Source organism: Lissotriton helveticus, chromosome 6, assembly GCF_964261635.1.
Source record: "Lissotriton helveticus chromosome 6, aLisHel1.1, whole genome shotgun sequence".
NCBI classification, from domain to species: domain Eukaryota; kingdom Metazoa; phylum Chordata; class Amphibia; order Caudata; family Salamandridae; genus Lissotriton; species Lissotriton helveticus.
In genome coordinates this window covers 1738729174-1738748670 of record NC_136067.1, presented here as the reverse complement: position 1 = coordinate 1738748670, position 19497 = coordinate 1738729174, and the positions used below count along the sequence as shown (strand labels likewise).

Below are 19497 nucleotides of genomic sequence, written 5' to 3'. Positions count from 1 at the left end.
GATGACCTCTTGTTAGTTGTAGACAATCTTTGTGTATGTTGTAATTAAACAATTGATGTCCAAGAATGCAATTAAACACATTAATTGGAGTAACCATGTTTCACATAATCAAGAACACTCTCCGGAATTTGGAGAGGAATATATAATGCTAAATGGTCTTTTGCAACAGGTTTAGTCTTGGATGGTAGACAAAGGAGGAGGTGGAGCAGTTCTTAATTTAAATATTCAGGCACAAGATTTAAGTTGATGTATGTTTTTTTTCTCAAGTTAACATGTGCAAGATTGCAACTTCTTCCAGCATGAGTTAGCACTGGTCTCTGAAGAATTATGAATTAGTACAGGTTTCAATGTTTTATTGAGTTATGTCACATCAAGCTGCCCTGATAGTCAGTCAGATATAAAGCTAATAGGCTCTCTTTCCACCTGAGGTGGATAATCTTTCGTGGGTGCAGAAGCAAAGTGTAAACTATTTATGTGTTTGTAGCAAAGGAGAGAATTTATGATTATTTTTTTCACTATTTAACTATTTGTGCATTTCTATGTAAGAATAAGGCAGTTTATTTTTTTGCCTTTTGCTTAGCTTCACCGACTATCATAAGAGGGTAGTCACTAACTAGCTGATAATAACTTTCTGAAGTTTTCTAAATCGGTAATCTACATTTTATAAATGCTCCTCCTCTTTCATTTCAGCTGGTAAGTAATAAACCTATCATGGTCACTAGCCATGCTGCCTTTATTTGTGTCAAAAGGTATATTATATTGAACTAATGTTCCTGAGCACAGTATTCACATCATGGTAGGCCTTACATCTTGTTCTTTTAGCGTAGAGACAGTCTAAATATGAGTAACTGAATCAATATCCTTTACAGTACACAGCACAACATGTTTCCCAGCTATTTACTTGAGTTTAGTATTCCACTTCCTTTAATTGGTGGGTAATTTTTAATTTGATAGTCCCTTGACATTAAATCCTGCGTTAGGTATGGCTGTCAGTGAAAGCCACTACTATGAATAACAGATTTTGAATCTGATTACTCACTGAGATGACGTAGCAACAGTGGAAACTAAAATGTGTTTGCCATGTCTTAATTGGATCTCAGGATTCTCTGACAAGGCTCTTTTGGAGTGCTGTGCTGGTTGTCTGCTCCAGTGAAGAGGAAAGAGCACAGCTTAGGAAAGGGAAAAAGAGAAAAGTTACTGAGGGCAGTGGGGGTGGTTGTGTGGAAGCTATATTTTCTTTACATTTTGAATATGTAGGAGAGGCCGTGTTATATATGGCTTCCCCATGACTCATTTCCCCTATTGAGCAAGTAACAAGGCCAGATGATTTTGGAGGCCATACATACCATTAAATTATTAATGGATAAAAAGTGAATACAAGGGATGTTTTTCACCCTTGGTTTCTACGTGACATCGCAGGCAGTTTAAGCTTCACTCTTAATGTCTATTTGGTGTCACTCAGAAACCCTTGGTGAAAAACATCCGCGTTATTCACTGTAATACCTGGACAATTCTATAAGTTCTTGGAACCTGCATTAGATACATTTGTACATTCATTGTATTCTCTTAGTAGCTCAGGGAAAAAACATTATAGGTAAAATGTTAATTAATTTTCTCACTAATTAGAAAAATGAAAACAAGATCTTGGCTGAAACATATAGAGTTGCTCAAGATTGATGCGTTTATAAAATGTTGTAAATGGAATGCATTAAGGGACGTTTTAAGGCAGTTGATGATGCTATCAAAATTAGCATACCTGGCTCGTTATAGTGTTCTGTAATGAGCTTTCTATTATTCAGGATAATCTGATCATGGGGTTTTACTCTTTACAAGTCTTTTTGGTGTGTCTGTTTCCCTTTTAAGGGGAGTCAACTCAAATTCTCTAAAGTGCAACAGCTAATGAATGGTTGATGAATGTGGGGTATTTTGTCCTTAGCCCATCTGTTGTTGAGTGTGTGAATGTAGAAATCACATCAGCCATTTGGATTTAGGTAATATGCATGCATGTGATTGAATAAACCTCTGTAATATCTTTACCTGCAGGTTTTGTCATAACATGTGTGCTCTGCCTGTGATGAGCTAAAATATTATGTAGAGCAAAACAGCATTAACATTTGTTGAGAGTGAGTAGGTGGGAAATTGTTCTTCCAAGATAATTTGTATCTGCCTCACTGTTAGAAGCGGCTGTCTCTAGTTGGCAGAGGTATACACTTCTGACAAATAGGGACACACCTTTTCTAGTCAGGGCAAGGAGATCACACACTTAGATAACCCCTGCTCACCCCCTTGGTAGCTTGGCAAAGCAGACAGGCTTATCTCAGAGGCAGTGCGTTAAGCAGTTATGACCACATACAGTAATAAAGTGAATACACTACAAATGGACACGACACAGTAGTATTATAAAAATAAGTATTTTTATATCAGGCTTAGCACAAGACCAAATAACGACAAAAATATACCACAATCTTAATAAATACTCTTGGAAGGAAAAATAATAGTTCAAGCACGGTTTCTTCTTAGCACAAAAGTCTTTAGTATCAAAAGCAACTCTTCTTCTCTAAAACACAGTTCTTGGCAACAATGTAACCCACACGGGAGTCACACGACGTCGAGGCAAAGTTAATCCAAAGGTTCGGCGTCGACCGCGAGGAGCGCTACGTCGAGCCCGGAGTCGCACAGACCCCAACAACACAGTACCTTGGAAAAGTGAAGCACTCGATGATCAGCGGCGTCGAGATGTCCGGCGTCGCGTCTTCGGCGTCGATCGGGCCTCGGAGTCGGGGCGATCTGCAGCGGCGTCGACCGAAGTCAGGCGGGAGCAGCGCTCACGGGAGGCAGGATACGACGTCGTCGATGTCGATGATGCAAGAGTGAGCAGCGCTCACGGCGTCGAGAGGGCTCGAAGTCGATGCGATCAGCGGCGGTGCAGACACGAGGTCACTTGGAGCTGGAGCCGAACTCACTACTCACTGGCGTTGCTGCTGGCGTCGATCGGGCCCGGCGGCCGGCGTCGAGGAAGCGGGACACTGGAGCCGTTACTCACGATGTCGAGCTGGATTCGGCGGCGTCCGTCGGCGTCGATCGACGCCAGCAGCAACGCCAGTGAGTAGTGAGTTCGGCTCCAGCTCCAAGTGACCTCGTGTCTGCACCGCCGCTGATCGCATCGACTTCGAGCCCTCTCGACGCCGTGAGCGCTGCTCACTCTTGCATCATCGACATCGACGACGTCGTATCCTGCCTCCCGTGAGCGCTGCTCCCGCCTGACTTCGGTCGACGCCGCTGCAGATCGCCCCGACTCCGAGGCCCGATCGACGCCGAAGACGCGACGCCGGACATCTCGACGCCGCTGATCATCGAGTGCTTCACTTTTCCAAGGTACTGTGTTGTTGGGGTCTGTGCGACTCCGGGCTCGACGTAGCGCTCCTCGCGGTCGACGCCGAACCTTTGGATTAACTTTGCCTCGACGTCGTGTGACTCCCGTGTGGGTTACATTGTTGCCAAGAACTGTGTTTTAGAGAAGAAGAGTTGCTTTTGATACTAAAGACTTTTGTGCTAAGAAGAAACCGTGCTTGAACTATTATTTTTCCTTCCAAGAGTATTTATTAAGATTGTGGTATATTTTTGTCGTTATTTGGTCTTGTGCTAAGCCTGATATAAAAATACTTATTTTTATAATACTACTGTGTCGTGTCCATTTGTAGTGTATTCACTTTATTACTGTATGTGGTCATAACTGCTTAACGCACTGCCTCTGAGATAAGCCTGTCTGCTTTGCCAAGCTACCAAGGGGGTGAGCAGGGGTTATCTAAGTGTGTGATCTCCTTGCCCTGACTAGAAAAGGTGTGTCCCTATTTGTCAGAAGTGTATACCTCTGCCAACTAGAGACAGCCGCTTCTAACATTGGTGGCAGCGGTGGGATTTTGAACTTTGCATTTATGACCCATGTGCAGTGATTAGTGTGCGCTACATAGTGAAAGCAGACCATAGCGCAGCCACAATCTGTTTTGGTTGGATATTCTATTTTTGTTCTCCGCTTTTCCTGAAGCTTGATTTTTTTTTTGAACACTGCCAGTTTTAACCATGAGTGATACCGGAGTCACTCCCCTTGTTGTTGCTGAGGAGGAATTTGATAGAGCCAAGATAGGGACATACGAAAAGAAGCAACTGCAATACTTTTGCAAGCAGTTTAAAGTTCCTACCAAAGGCATCACCCGGAAAGGAGACTATTCCAAAGCATTGCAGGCCTGGTTAGAGGCCAGAGACCCCTCTGCCCCGGTGGTGGTACCGACAGAGGAAGGGGAGGAGGAAGTGCCCGTGACTGGGCCTGTATCCCCTCCTGGCAGCAGTGTTTCCTCCAAAGGTCTTTCCCCTGAAGAAAGAGAAGAAAGGGCGAAGGAGCGAGCATACAACATGGAAATGGAAAAACTTAAGATAAATGGGCAGTTGGAATTAGAGAATGCAAGAGGCAGGAGAGAAGCTGATTTGGAGATCAAAAGATTAGAGTTTGAAAGAGAGAAGTTAGCTTTTGAGCGTGATACCAAGTTGAGGGAGTTGGAGCTCCAAGCTAAAAAGTTAGAATTGAATCCCTCTGGTGGCAGCGTCCCATCTGTGCCTGCAGAAAGTAGGTTTTATTTTCCCAAAGATGTGATCAAAGATTTTCAGAAGAATGAGGATATTGGTCAGTGGTTTAAAGCATATGAGTTAGCATTGTTGGCCCACCGGGTCCCTGAGAAGGATTGGGGAGCGGGGTTGTGGGGTCGCTTTGTGAATGAGGGAAGAGATACCCTGTTAGACATGCCTGTTGAGAATAGGACGTCTTATGCTCATATGAAAGATGCTTTAATGTTAAGGTATGGCCTCACCCCAGAAAAGTACAGACAGGCCTTTAGAGAATGTAAGAAGTTGCCTGGTACCACGTGGGTGGAGTATGTGTCATATTTTTGCAGAGCCATGGATGGTTGGGTAAAGGGCAGCAAAGTGGAAAGTTATGATGCTCTTTATGATTTGTTTGCTTGGGAGCACTTGTCTAATAACTGTTTTCCAGAGCTGCGCCAGCACCTTATTGATAGCAAGATATCTAACCCTAGAAAACTTGCTGAAGAGGCGGACCGCTGGGTCAGTACCAGGGTCCACAAGGGTCCAGTGGGAGACTCAGCCAAAGGTGGGCAGGGTCCCCAGCAGAAGAATGGGGGGGACAAGGGTAAACAGAGGGAGTTCCAGAAAGGGCCCCAAAGTAATTCCCAAGGGAACCAAGGGAAAGGTTCCCAGCCTCCCCCTGTGAAGAAATCAGAGGCCCCGCCAGGTAAACCTGGTCATAGGGGCCCACTGACCTGCTTCGTTTGTAAGCAGGTAGGACACCGTTTTTATGACCCTCAGTGTCCCTTGAAGAAGTCTGGTGCACTACCCAGTGCACCACCCCGTCAGTTGGCTAGTGTAGCTCTGGGAGGGGAGGAGATGGTTGCCCATGGTGGGGAGGGTCCCGCGGAGATGTCCCTGGTCTCTCTAGGAGACATGGAATTGGTCCCTCCACCCCCTCTGCCTAGTAACACTAAGAAATATAGGCAGTGGGTGACCATTAATGGCCATAGAGTGGAAGCTCTCAGAGACACCGGAGCGAGTGTGACAGCTGTCAAGTGTCACTTGGTGTCCAGAGAGCAGGTTGTTCCCCACGCATTCTACCCTGTGATAGCTGCTGACAACTCCCAGAGAGAGTGTGAGGTAGCTCAAGTTTCCTTTGAATGGGGGGGAGTTTCGGGTACTCTTCAGGTTGCTGTGAGGCCCGCCATGCCTGTTGATTGTCTCCTGGGCAATGATTTGGAAGACTCCCCTTGGGCTAAGGTGGAGAGGGAGACACATTTGAAAATGTTGGGTGTGCCAGAGTGGGTGTGTGCAACCACTCGATCCATGACAGCAAGTAAGGGTGTTGATGGGGTTCTGGAGCCTGAAAGTATGGCCCAGGACCCAGCTGTGAAGAGAAGAGGCAGGGGGCGCGGGAAACCGTCCCCCGTAGTTCCCGTGGTCCAGGAGGAGGCAGACCTCGAGGGGGATGCCCTGGAACCCACAGGTGAACAAGTTGCCGAACTGGGAGACCTGCCCGAGCTGACCCATTGGCAGCAGGATGGTGGTCCCTCCAGGGAGGAATTCTGTGCAGAACAGAAAGTGTGCCCTTCTCTTGTGGGTATGAGGCAGCAGGCCTCAGCCCAAACCTCAGGTGATCAGTCAGGGTCACATTTTGTGTACTGGGAGAACGACCTCCTGTATAGCGAGCCTAAGGCTGCTGAGCCTGGGTCAGCCCGTGTGCTGGTGGTACCCCAGCGCTTCAGAGCCTTCCTACTGGGTTTGGCTCATGACGTTCCTTTAGCTGGACATCTGGGGCAGGACAAGACCTATGACAGGCTTGTCACCCATTTCTATTGGCCTCAGATGCGAAGGGATGTAGACATCCAGTGCAAGACCTGTCAGACTTGCCAGGCAAGTGGGAAAAGCGGGCGGAAGCAGAAGGCTCCCCTCCAACCTTTTCCCGTGGTCAGTACCCCCTTTGACCGGGTGGGGATTGACATTGTTGGGCCACTGGACCCCAAGACAGCCCTGGGCAACAGGTTCATCCTGGTCTTGGTGGACCATGCCACACGGTACCCGGAAGCCATCCCTCTCAGAACAGTGACTGCCCCCGTGGTGGGACGGGCGCTGATGGGTGTTTTCTCCCGAATGGGGTTCCCCAGAGAGGTGGTGTCAGACCGGGGCACCAACTTCATTTCCAACTATATGAAGTCTCTGTGGAAGGAGTGTGGGGTAACTTATAAGTTCACCACTCCTTACCACCCTCAAGGTAATGGGTTGGTTGAAAGATTCAACCGTACCCTTAAAGGCATGATTATGGGTCTTGAAGAACCAATGAGGCGTAAATGGGACGTCCTCTTGCCATGCCTGTTGTTTGCTTACCGTGAGGTGCCACAGAAGTCTCTAGGGTTCAGCCCCTTTGAGCTTTTGTATGGTCACCCGGTAAGAGGACCTTTAAGTCTGGTCAAAGAAGGCTGGGAGCAATCTCCCAGGAAACCTCCCCAGGATGTATACAGTTACATGCTGGCCTTTAGGAACCAGACTAGGCGCTTCAGGGATCTTGCTCAGGCAAATCTGGAGGCCAGCCAGGAGGAGATGAAGCGGTGGTACGACCAGAGGGCCACTCTGGTAGAGCTTCAGCCTGGACAGAAAGTTTGGGTCATGTCCCCTGTGGAACCTTGTGCGCTCAAGGACAGGTGGACTGGACCATTCGAGGTTGTGGAGAAGAAGAGCGATGTCACCTACCTGGTGGATTTAAAGTCTCCCAGGAACCCCTTGCGGGTCCTGCATGTCAACCGTTTGAAGCCCCACTTAGAAAGGTCCGAAGTGGGCATGCTCCTAGCTACAGATGCTGGAATGGAGGAGGAGAGTGAGCCTCTTCCTGACCTCCTGTATGCAAAAGAGCAAGATGGGTCAGTGGATGGTGTTGTCCTCTCTGACACACTGACCCCTGAACAGCAGCAGGATTGTCGCCATTTGTTGGGGCAATTCCCTGATCTGTTTTCCTTGATTCCTGGTGTTACTCAGTGGTGTGTCCATGATGTAGACACCGGGGACAGCACTCCTGTCAAGCACAAGGCTTACAGAGTGACTGACAAGGTCAGAGCATACATCAAGGAGGAGGTCTCCAAGATGTTTGCCCTAGGGGTGGTTGAGTCCTCTAGCAGTCCTTGGGCCAGCCCCGTGGTCTTGGTTCCAAAGGCTGCAGCGCCTGGTGCTTCACCGGAACTTCGGTTCTGTGTGGATTACCGAGGACTCAATTCAGTCACCAAGACTGACGCGCACCCCATCCCCAGAGCTGATGAGCTCATCGATCGGTTAGGGGCTGCCCAGTACCTTAGTACGTTTGATCTAACGTCTGGGTACTGGCAGATCGCCTTGACCGATGGGGCAAAAGAGAGGTCAGCATTCTCCACACCAGATGGGCACTACCAGTTCCGGGTTATGCCCTTTGGGATGAAGAATGCCCCTGCCACCTTCCAGAGGTTGGTCAACCAGGTCTTGGCTGGACTGGAGGATTTCAGTGCCGCCTACCTGGACGACATCGCAGTGTTCAGCGCCAGCTGGGAGGAACACTTGTGCCACCTCCAGGAAGTGTTGTTGGCCCTGCGCAGAGCAGGCCTCACAATCAAAGCCAGTAAGTGCCAGATTGGGCAGGGTTCAGTGGTGTACTTGGGGCACCAAGTAGGGAGCGGCAAGGTGGCCCCCCTACAACCCAAGATTGATACCATCCTGGCATGGGCACCGCCCAAAACCCAGACTCAGGTGAGAGCCTTCCTGGGTCTCACGGGTTACTACAGGAGGTTTGTCAAGGATTATGGTAACATTGTGCACCCCTTGACTTCGCTGACTTCCAGGAAGCAGCCACGACTTGTGAACTGGACTGACGCCTGTCAGACGGCCTTTGACACCCTGAAAACTGCAATGTGCACAGCACCCATACTCCAGGCACCCGACTTTTCTAAAGAATTTGTTGTTCAGACGGACGCTTCAGAGCATGGCGTGGGGGCTGTTCTAGCTCAGGTGAATGAAGAGGGCCGAGACTTACCTGTAGCCTTCATCAGCAGGAGGTTACTTCCCAGGGAACAGAGGTGGAGTGCGATAGAAAGAGAAGCATTTGCTGTGGTCTGGGCACTGAAAAAGCTGAGACCCTACCTGTTTGGGACTCACTTCCGGGTACAGACAGACCACAGGCCCCTCAGATGGTTGATGCAGATGAGGGGTGAGAATCCAAAGCTGTTGAGGTGGTCCATTTCCCTACAGGGGATGGACTTCACGGTGGAACACCGCCCTGGCACAGATCACGCCAATGCTGATGGTCTGTCCAGATTTTTCCGCCTTAGTGATGAGGACTCCCTAGGGTAAGGGTAGTTCTCCCCACATTTCAGCTGGAGGGGACACGTGTTAGACCTGGCATCATTGGCATGAGTCTCTCCTCCATTTTTTTCTGTTTGCCTCCTCTGTTTACGATGTTTTTGCTGGTATATGCTTTGGGCACTGTGCCACTGCTGATCAGTGTCACAGTGCAAGTGCTCCCTATGTGAAATTGCTGTATTGATTTACTTCCATGTTTGGCTTATTTGGTTTACTATCAGTCCCTAGTCGAGTGCACCAGGAGTGCCAGGGCTTGTAAATACAAATGCTGCTAGTGGGCCTGCAGCACATGTTGTGCCACCCACAAGAGCGGCCTAGTAAAAGTATGTCTGAAGGTCTGCCATTGCCAGACCACGTGCAGTCTGACTGTCACGAGGACTGCGCAAGTACACCTACTTGCCAGTCCCTAAACCTTCCCTTAACTTCATGTTAGTCACCCCTATGGTAGGCCCACGGGCAGGGTGCATTGTAAGCATAAGGTAGGACAAGCCTGACAAGGTTGGCATGTCCTAATAGTGAATTACATCCATAGTCGTTTTTCACTATTGTAAGGTAGCCTGCTCTCCATCAGTTAGAATGGGCTGCCAGGATTATTAATGTTATAATCCTAGCGGGCTCGGGGAGCATGGTGCAATGTCGAGTTTGGTATCCCTGAACTCAGGGTTTAATAACGCATCCGTTTGTGTGGATGGTTTTTGGACTCTGTGTTTGAAAATAGCACTTTTAGAAAGTAGCTATTTTCTTGTCTAACTGTCTACCGGTCTCTGCTGGTTCTGGTGTGTGTGTGACAGGAGCTGGGTGGCTCCAGAGAGTCTGAATGAGTCAGTGTGGGATGAGTGGGGCATTTGCATTGAGAGTAGGGGAAGAGTAGCTCTTGATAGCCTGCCCTGCCTGATACAATGTTGGCTCCGCCCCCCTGCCAGGCGACTGATGACTCTGTGCTTGCCTGGGACTTTCCTGGCCCGCCTCCTGCCGGGCAGCTGATGGCCCTGCCCCTGCCAGTGACAATGCTGGCTCCGCTCCTGCTGAGCGGCTGAGGACTCTGCCCTGCCCAGTGAATAAGCCAGGTGCTCTGGCCTGGCAACACCCACAACAAACCCAGGATGGGGGGAAATTCCCCTGCATGGACAAAGGGATCAAAGCCAAAAAGGGGTATAAGAGAAGGACCCCTGAACCAAGAATTTAGATCACTTCTGACAAGGAAACCTGAACCAAGGACAAGAAGCCTGCTGATCTAAGGACTGCCTACCCCTTCTGCCAAGAGTGCTGTTGTTGGGGGAATCCTGCATTGCTTCTTTATTTTTGCCAAGGAACCAGGAGAGAGGAACTTTGTGTGTACTCTCACTCTTTGCTGAGAAAATCTCCAAGGGCTGGAAGAGTGCCAGTCTCCTGTTGAAGTCACAGGGCTAAAGGACTTCATCTGCTTAAAGTGCTATTTGCTGGAGTTTGTGAATCCAGCACCTCTGAAAGAATCCAGCAATCTCGACGCCGACGGACGCCGCCGAATCCAGCTCGACATCGTGAGTAACGGCTCCAGTGTCCCGCTTCCTCGACGCCGGCCGCCGGGCCCGATCGACGCCAGCAGCAACGCCAGTGAGTAGTGAGTTCGGCTCCAGCTCCAAGTGACCTCGTGTCTGCACCGCCGCTGATCGCATCGACTTCGAGCCCTCTCGACGCCGTGAGCGCTGCTCACTCTTGCATCATCGACATCGACGACGTCGTATCCTGCCTCCCGTGAGCGCTGCTCCCGCCTGACTTCGGTCGACGCCGCTGCAGATCGCCCCGACTCCGAGGCCCGATCGACGCCGAAGACGCGACGCCGGACATCTCGACGCCGCTGATCATCGAGTGCTTCACTTTTCCAAGGTACTGTGTTGTTGGGGTCTGTGCGACTCCGGGCTCGACGTAGCGCTCCTCGCGGTCGACGCCGAACCTTTGGATTAACTTTGCCTCGACGTCGTGTGACTCCCGTGTGGGTTACATTGTTGCCAAGAACTGTGTTTTAGAGAAGAAGAGTTGCTTTTGATACTAAAGACTTTTGTGCTAAGAAGAAACCGTGCTTGAACTATTATTTTTCCTTCCAAGAGTATTTATTAAGATTGTGGTATATTTTTGTCGTTATTTGGTCTTGTGCTAAGCCTGATATAAAAATACTTATTTTTATAATACTACTGTGTCGTGTCCATTTGTAGTGTATTCACTTTATTACTGTATGTGGTCATAACTGCTTAACGCACTGCCTCTGAGATAAGCCTGTCTGCTTTGCCAAGCTACCAAGGGGGTGAGCAGGGGTTATCTAAGTGTGTGATCTCCTTGCCCTGACTAGAAAAGGTGTGTCCCTATTTGTCAGAAGTGTATACCTCTGCCAACTAGAGACAGCCGCTTCTAACACTCACCAACAGGCAATACATACTATAGCAACTACAATACATGGCTAATCTTCAAAACATCACCGCTATAACTCTGCATACAACACCTCACTAATCATACCACATCACACTCAAAATACAACCACATCCATGCCATAACATTTCAACACACCATCTGACATATCATTCCTATACCATGCCATGTCTAATAAAAGAACACCACAACAGATCATTTCGTATTTTCATACACAACATGACTCCAACAAATTGCACCTCGGACTTCTGAATAGTATGGTCACTAGCCAGTTAACACCACAGAGTATACAGCACAACTACAAGTTTACAAGTTAGGTGGTAGTTGACAGGCAAAGTTCTTTGGCACCAGAAGCAAAATGTTGGTGAGTATCATCAGTAAAAAGAAATCCATAATCACCAGGGAGTTCCCAAGTCTTAGCACTTTTTCTTGAGTAAAAGTTTTCACTGCCGGGATCTCATCGTTTACTAAGGTTATTAGAGGGGCCTGAGTTTGTGCTATAAGAAACAAAGTCATCTATGCTGTTAATGTCAGCCCACAAATGGTATCCATTTAAAAAGGATGAGTGGAGGGAGGTACAGTGAAAATGCCACATGGGAGATCTGCACACAATATAAACAGACCACATGGAGACACACATGCAGCTAATCAGTGCAATACCATGAAGAGAAGTTATGTCGCTGACATGTATATCACATTTCAACTATTAAAACTTTGGCACAGCACACCTCACATGTTTGTACATATTCACAGATGTTAATGGTAAGTCATAAGCTCAGACTTCTGACGGGAGGTCCAATGGTGGTAGCCTTCATTAAGAAGGTAGCAATAATGAATGAGAACTATAACACATGAGGTACAAGTGATACACACAAGATTAGTGGAGACAAGATAAGAGCACATATTAATTATGTATATATAAAAAGCATGGAATGTTGGAGAGTGGTTTATTAGTAGTGATTACCGCTAGTAATTATGCTACAAACACATTAAAAGCTTCGGTCAAGGTGTCAATAAATTATTCCCTTGATCAACCCTTGGTAGCTGTCAATGAGCAGGCAGGTTTAACTTAGGAGACAGGTGAGTAAGGCAATGGAAAACACCAGTACATTATATAAGTAAGACACAATACACTAAAAAAATCTAGTATCAGTTTATGAAAAGAGGGAATTTTTATGAACAAATAGACACCAAAAATGACACAAAAATTCAATGTAGGGAACCAGAGATACAAATTTTTAAAGAAAAAACACTTTATCTTATCTTATCTTAATAGGGTTTTATAAAGCGCTCTGTCACCATAAGTTTCTGATGCTTAAAAACAAATACGGCCAACTTGGGACATATGGTCGCGCTTGACAGGGACAAAGTCAAAGTTTGAGGCTAACCACAATCGTGCCCTGGTTGCATACATTAAGCGGGAGGTCTTGGTTAAAATTTAAACTTTGCAGTAAGAAATATTGCAGGAGGATTTTCTCTCGCCCTCATGTGAGGCTCTTCTACATGCCGGATCCACATCAAAGTCATTGGCTTGAGTCTTCATGAGGCCTTGTGAAATCCTGGAAGCCTTGAGCTCCAGGACTTTCAGCTGGACAAACTTGAAATTCAGGTCGAGTCGTGGTTGGACGTCCCCAGCTTGACACTCAATGTCAGGTCGGTCACTTGCTGGATCATTTTTCAAGAGTTGTTCAAAAGTTGTTCCAAACTTCTCCCAATGTCTGGAACCTCTTCCTGATGTTCCTCTTGAGGGTTCAAAGTGTTCAAATTACCAATCCAAGGGTCTAAAAGATCTGATATGGGCCTTGGGATGTTGGTACTACCATTCCCAAAAATGCACCTGGCCAACTCCTTAAAAGTCCACTGAACGCACTTCAAGATGGGGCTTCTTGTTGGAGATGATGCTTGTGGCATCCTGCCAATGCAGCATGTTGCCAGGTTGTCACATGCATTAGAATGCTCTGTACAGGTTCTGATATTGTTTAGTTTAGAGTATGTAGGCAGTTAAGCCTGGACCTTTCTACTGATGACAGCTATCCTGTGGATGGGATCCTATTCTACAATAAATACTTATTTTACCTTCAACTTACTATTGAACTTCTTTACAATGCTGGTGGGCTCTGTTAGCCTCTAGCTTTCAGTAAGTCCACTCCTTAATTCTTGAGAAGCCAGGCAAAGTTCCTAGGGCAGTATACCAGATGTGCAGCAGGTGCAGTCCTTTAGAGTGGTTCTTTCGATGCAAATCAAGGTTGCAGCAGGGCAGTCCTTCTTCTCCTTGTACCTTCAGGCAGTAGATCTGAGTTGCTTGGCAATTCTCCCATACTTATTCAGTGTTCCTGGGTGTCAAGCAGTGGGGTACCCCTGACCAATAGCATGCAAGGTGCCACCACTACCTCCAAAGTTTGGCATATTCTTGTTCCAGATAGCACTATTCTTCAAAAATGGAGAAACTTTCTCCTGAAGAATCTGGCTAAACAAACCCAAAGTTGTTGCTAAGATTCTATGACACTCCCCTTCCAGCCCCTTCACTAATCCAATTACAGGTGCTCCATTGTGGCTGGGCTGCAGGATGTGGAAGTGAGACTGTGCTGTCCTAAAGTGTCATTTTCAGGTTTGTCTACTCCCCCCCCATCCTGCCTTTTGATTCTGCAGCTGCAGTTCTTCACCCAAAGGAAATTCTTTGTCTCTCTAACAGGCCACTTCACACCTCATTAAGACAGCTTGGCTCAGCCTGGCAGAGACTGGCCAATCAAGAGAGGGCAGCTGGAAGGCTGGATTGTGGCTTACAACAAATAAAGCTCTATACCTTCTATTCTGTAATAGTTATTATACATTTAACAGTAGCTAGTTGTTGGATGTATCATAACTATCGTTTTGAGTCATTGAAAGACATTACTAGCTAGTTCCTATCAATATTTATACTTAAATTAAATATTACTATGTTAGCCTCCGGAGCTACTTTTCTACAATGGGAACAATGAAATTGGTCGTTTTTCCCTCACCAGGGCTTTTAAAACATATTTTATAATGTATTTGCTTATAGTTACAAGGCACCCTACCCTTTGTGCTCCAAGGGAACACCTTAGGCATGAAAATAAGGTCATTTGAGACTTTGGAAGTACCTTTAATTGCAAAGACGAATTTGAATATAATTTCAATTTAAAAGCAGCATGCAAGGCAGGACTGGCTTTTAAAATGACATCAAGTGCCCCAGTAGTACACACTCCAGTGCAGGAAATCTACTGGTCCACTAAACTTCCTTGTCTAAAATGTATTAGGGACTTACAGGTACGTTGTCCGCACCAATTGTAATTAGACCTAATTACTGTGTACTTTCTAATCAGAACAAAGACCATAGGTCTGATTAGCAGAGGCCAGGGCACAAAACCAGCCTCTAGTTGTCAAAATGGGCACAAAAAGTGGGGGAACAGTGCAAACAGGTTCTGGTTTCTCACAAATGGGTTGTGGCCTTTTGTGCAAACCCAGCATGACCAACTAACATCCAAATATTATCAAGTCATGTTGGAAATTGTGAGCTGTGTGCTTTTAAAACAACTGTATATTGTTACAGAGCAGGAAAGCGTGCTTCTGTTAATGTCTAGAGTCAACACAATACATGATGAAAAATACGTAGCATAAACCTACTTTCTTGGTCACACATCCAAGAATGGAAGGTTGTAGTTGCAAACCCTATATCAGTTTAGCAAAATGACAATTTTGTAAATAATACTCTTCATCACCACAGCCACAATGCACAGAGGCCTGTAACCCAAAACAGTGAACAGTATGTCTCTCTTCTACATACTGTCTTTCCTTACCTCTGTTCAGTGTCTTTGTACTGATTCATAAAGGTTGGGAAAGTGAGAGAGGCACATGACTACTCACTTAGAACTATTGCAATAATGCTATGAATTCAGTTGATTCTCTGCTTTTAGAACTCTAAATCAAACCTGCATTGCAAAATTCCTATTTCCTCTCCAAATTCAGTGTACCAGGTAGCCACAGTGAGAGATTGATATGAAATGGCAATACTCTTTTAAAACCTTCTGTAAGAAACCGATCTTTCAAAGAATCTACTTTATCTCCAATGACCTGATTGAACTGGACATTAATGCTGGCTTTTGACCAGGTCTTAACCTACTGCCTATTTGTGTGATACTATGAGTTGTTGTTTCATTACAAGGCCAAAATACATATAATATTATCACAGTGTACACAGTATCACTGGAAGACAAGTGTCAGACCCATTTGCAGGTATTGAAAGACATAGCACATCCTTGAGATGTCATAAAATGCATATGAGTGGCGCTGTTGTCCAAATAAGGCCATAAGCACTATGGTCATCATAAGGGACGAGGTGACTGTGCTGTAGTAAATACGCAGCCCTGATAGAGGTTGAGCGTAAACTTTGCTATACAAGGCCACTAAATGTTAAAGCCAAGTATTGAGTGTCCTGTTATTTAGGGGGACGTGGTGTTTTGCATCACTGCTTAGACCCAACCCAACCTCTCTATCTGGAGGTAGAAAACATGTGTTGTTTAAAAAGGCGTTACCCATTAAATACCTGCACAGGAATACGACCAATAGACCTAATTCTGTGCATCCTTAGCTGCCCGTTTGAATAACCCTATCATGTTATTAACAGAGTCAGCCCTTTCTAACATGCTGGCCAACCTCAAATACTCTCGTGAATTAAGGGAGACAATTGCACCTTAATGTACTTTTTCTGTTCTAGTCCTGAATGTAATGTTTTTAAAGCAAGCAAAACACCATTCGTATATCAGTGTTATTTCACCACCTTGGTCATCCCTCAGTTCACTTCAGAGCTGAGGAATCACAGGGGCATATTAGCAACAACTTGTGAAAATTATCGCAAACAACGCTAGCGTGATTTTTTTATCACCTCCTATCGCTGGATTTTATAGCGGAGATAACGCAGTATTAGCAACGTTTATCTCTACAGCGATAAAAAATACAGCGATAGCAGTGAATCCCATCAATAACGTGAGATTTCCAGCGATAAAAATCCTATTGCTAAGGAAAATCTCGCTAATAGGAAGGTGGGGACTTAGCCATAGAATCCACCTCCCATTGACTATAATGGCTAAGTCAGGTTTTTACAAGGTGTAAAATCCTGGCTCTAATCGCGGTTAGCGTGCGGTTATTTATCGCGTCGCGGGTATTGCTAATAGGCGATACCAGTTTGGATACGCCCACTTTTGCATGTCATTAGCGATAAATATCGCTGACATGGAAAGTGGGCCCCAAACCGGTCGCTATCACCTGGAAGCTGTCGCTAACTGCTGTTAGCAACAGGTTGGTAATAGGGTGATGAAAAAATCGCCACTTTATTGGCCAAAAGTGCAGCTAAAGCGGCAATAACGCCCTTGCTAATAGGCCCCACAGTGAGTTAAATAATGCCTCATTCGACACTTGATGTTGACTTGTGTGTTAGTATTAAAGATCGTTCATTTCCCCAAAAATATGACAATGTTAGAGGGAGTCTATATCATGGGTATGTCATTCAGGAAGTTGTTCAAGTTTCGCCTGTGCTGTCTCACATTCTAATTTAAATCATATATGCCATCAAACAAGACTGGCAATTCTACTGCTATTTTCCCCTGCAGCAACCTCATGCAGTCAGAATGATGTGTCCAGATCCTGTTTCACCCAATCGTACAATGATCAATTTAAATGAATAATGGATGTCCTCGGATTTTCTGTATTTTTGTACTGCTGTGTGCATCCTTTATTTCTCCTGAAAGCGTGAACCACATTAAAGGCTGATGATACCTGACATGCATTGCAGAGCATCATTGACATGAAAAAAACATATGTTGTGAAATTGTTATGCATTCAAAACTCCATGATGAAGAAAAATTCAAAATAATTATGTACTTTAAATATTTAAACATAATTTTGTCGATCTTAGAGAGAGAGTGCCTAATAAATGGATGCAATTGTTCATTTCAATTTTATGATCTCTATTGACAATTGTTTACATAGTCAAATCCATTGGACAAAAATCAAATGAACATTGTTTTCTGGCATAACACTTGACAAAACAACTCTTTTTGTATGGTCACCTCAAATTAAAGTGCTGCACACTTGGGATACTGCTGTCCAGGCCCCAATATATGTGCTACTAAAACATAGTAAAATGTGTTAACTCCTAGTTGGAATAGTTAACTTCTCAGTAAGGCCATAGTATATGGCGCAGAAAATACACCAATTACATGGAACAGTTAAATGTCACCTGTGGACCACAACAGATACTGTGCCATCTGCCAGACTGACAATGAAAAATGGCTTCAGGTGTACCTGTATAGCCTGACCCCTAAAGCTTTTATACTGGCACATAAACCTGTCACCATAACCCTTTTTTATGGAAGGTAAACTTACTTTTAAAATATTAAATATTGTACAACTAAGAAGGACGTGTAGCTCACAAGTTATTGTGCCCTGCATTTCAAAGTAATAAAATCAAGAATGTCATTTTGACATGTATCTACAGTGACTAGCTCACAAACACTATTTTCACTATTGTTGGAAATGATCCTTGTTGAACGGTTACCCCAAATATTTTCCCTTCCTCCTCATCTTTTTTCTGACCTTGGTTTTTTTGGCTTTAGGATTCTGATCACTTTACAACTGTTAACCAGTGCTAAAGTGCATATTCTCTGTACTCTACATTGTCTTACACATAAGTGGCATATTTAAATAACTTATAAGTCCGTAGTAGAGTGCAATATATGTGCCCTGAGCCTGTAAATAAATGCTACTAGTGGACGTGCAGCCCTTTTATGCCACCCACTCAGTAGCCCTTTAAACATAGCCCGGGCATGTCACTGCAGAGCCTGTGTGTGCAGTCTTAAACTGCCATTTCAACCTGGCAAGTCAACCTATATGCCTGCCTTGCTGAACGCTTTCTTTTTATTGCATATGAGTAGTCCCATGGACAGGGTGCAGTGCATTTAAAAAGTAGGACATACACTTTTAAGTTTTAATTGTCCTTGTAGTGAAATATTCTTGAATTTGTTTTTCACTACCGCAAGGCCTAGCTATCAAATAGGTTAACATTGGGACTGCCTTAAACATATTTCAAGTGTAATTTCAATTAGGTGCAGATAGAAATTCGGAGTTTAGTGTTTCTGGGCTCACAATTTAAAATCACAACGTATAGTGAAGTCGGATTTTAGAAAGTTTGAATTTACTTACTTTAACCATTCTGTGACTCTGCCTGTCCATGAATACACATCTACATTGGATGACAGCTGGGCTCTGTGAATTCTGTCTAGACAGTCACACACAAAGGGAGCTGAGGTGTGTCATGCATATCCTGATGGCCCATCACCAGGCTGATGGATCTTCTTGAGCTAGAGTGAGAGGGAGGAACTGATGCTTGCCCCTAAGTAGGGCTGTGCCTGCCCCACATAAAGAGCTGCATACTCCCAGGTTGTGTGTCAGGAGCCAGGGAAGGAAGGGCATGGACCTTGTGAGGTTCAAATGTCTCTTTGATGTTTGCCTTCTTCAAAGACTAACACTGGTGTAATTACTGGGCCTATGACACCATGTACTCAAAACACTTTGGGGTCATAAGGAGACTCTGCCAAGAAGAGGAGCTGTGCTACGGGAGGGATTGATACTTTGCTAACTGCTTTGCTGTGTTGGCCTACTACCTGCAGATTCTATTTTCATATCTCATTGTGAAGTCTTTTTGATGGTGTTTTCACTGTGTTACAGTACCCATGTTTGCACAACTGCTTTACACATTGCCGCTTATGTTAAGCCTGATTGTTCTGTGCCAAGTGAGCATGGGCTGATTTAAGTGTGTGATTGACTTACCCTGATTAGAGGTCCCTACTTTGACAGACTGCATAGCTCTGCCAACTTAGAGACATCATTTCTAACAAAGAGCTGCGGCTTTCATATGAAAAAAACTAGAGTTTAGTATAAAATCATAGCTCTGCTTACTCTGCTTTAGGAAAAGCTACTAGAGAAATTCAAACACAATGTTTGATGTTTATTATAGATCAAATCCAATGGTGGAGTGGGATTGTGAATAAATATTTAGTAAAAGTAAGTTTTAAATTATGTTATGTTATGTTATGGTATGTTAACCAGGGTTTTATAAAGCGCACAGCTACTCTACTGAGTGTCCCG

At 45.3% G+C, this 19497-nt stretch overlaps 1 protein-coding gene across 23 annotated transcripts in view; it reads right to left on the bottom strand.

Moving 5' to 3' along the window:
* The window catches only part of NRXN1 (neurexin 1), a 1652744-nt gene that overhangs the window by 285727 nt on the left and 1347520 nt on the right, over nt 1–19497 (bottom strand). The gene's annotated exons all lie outside the window — the stretch shown is intronic.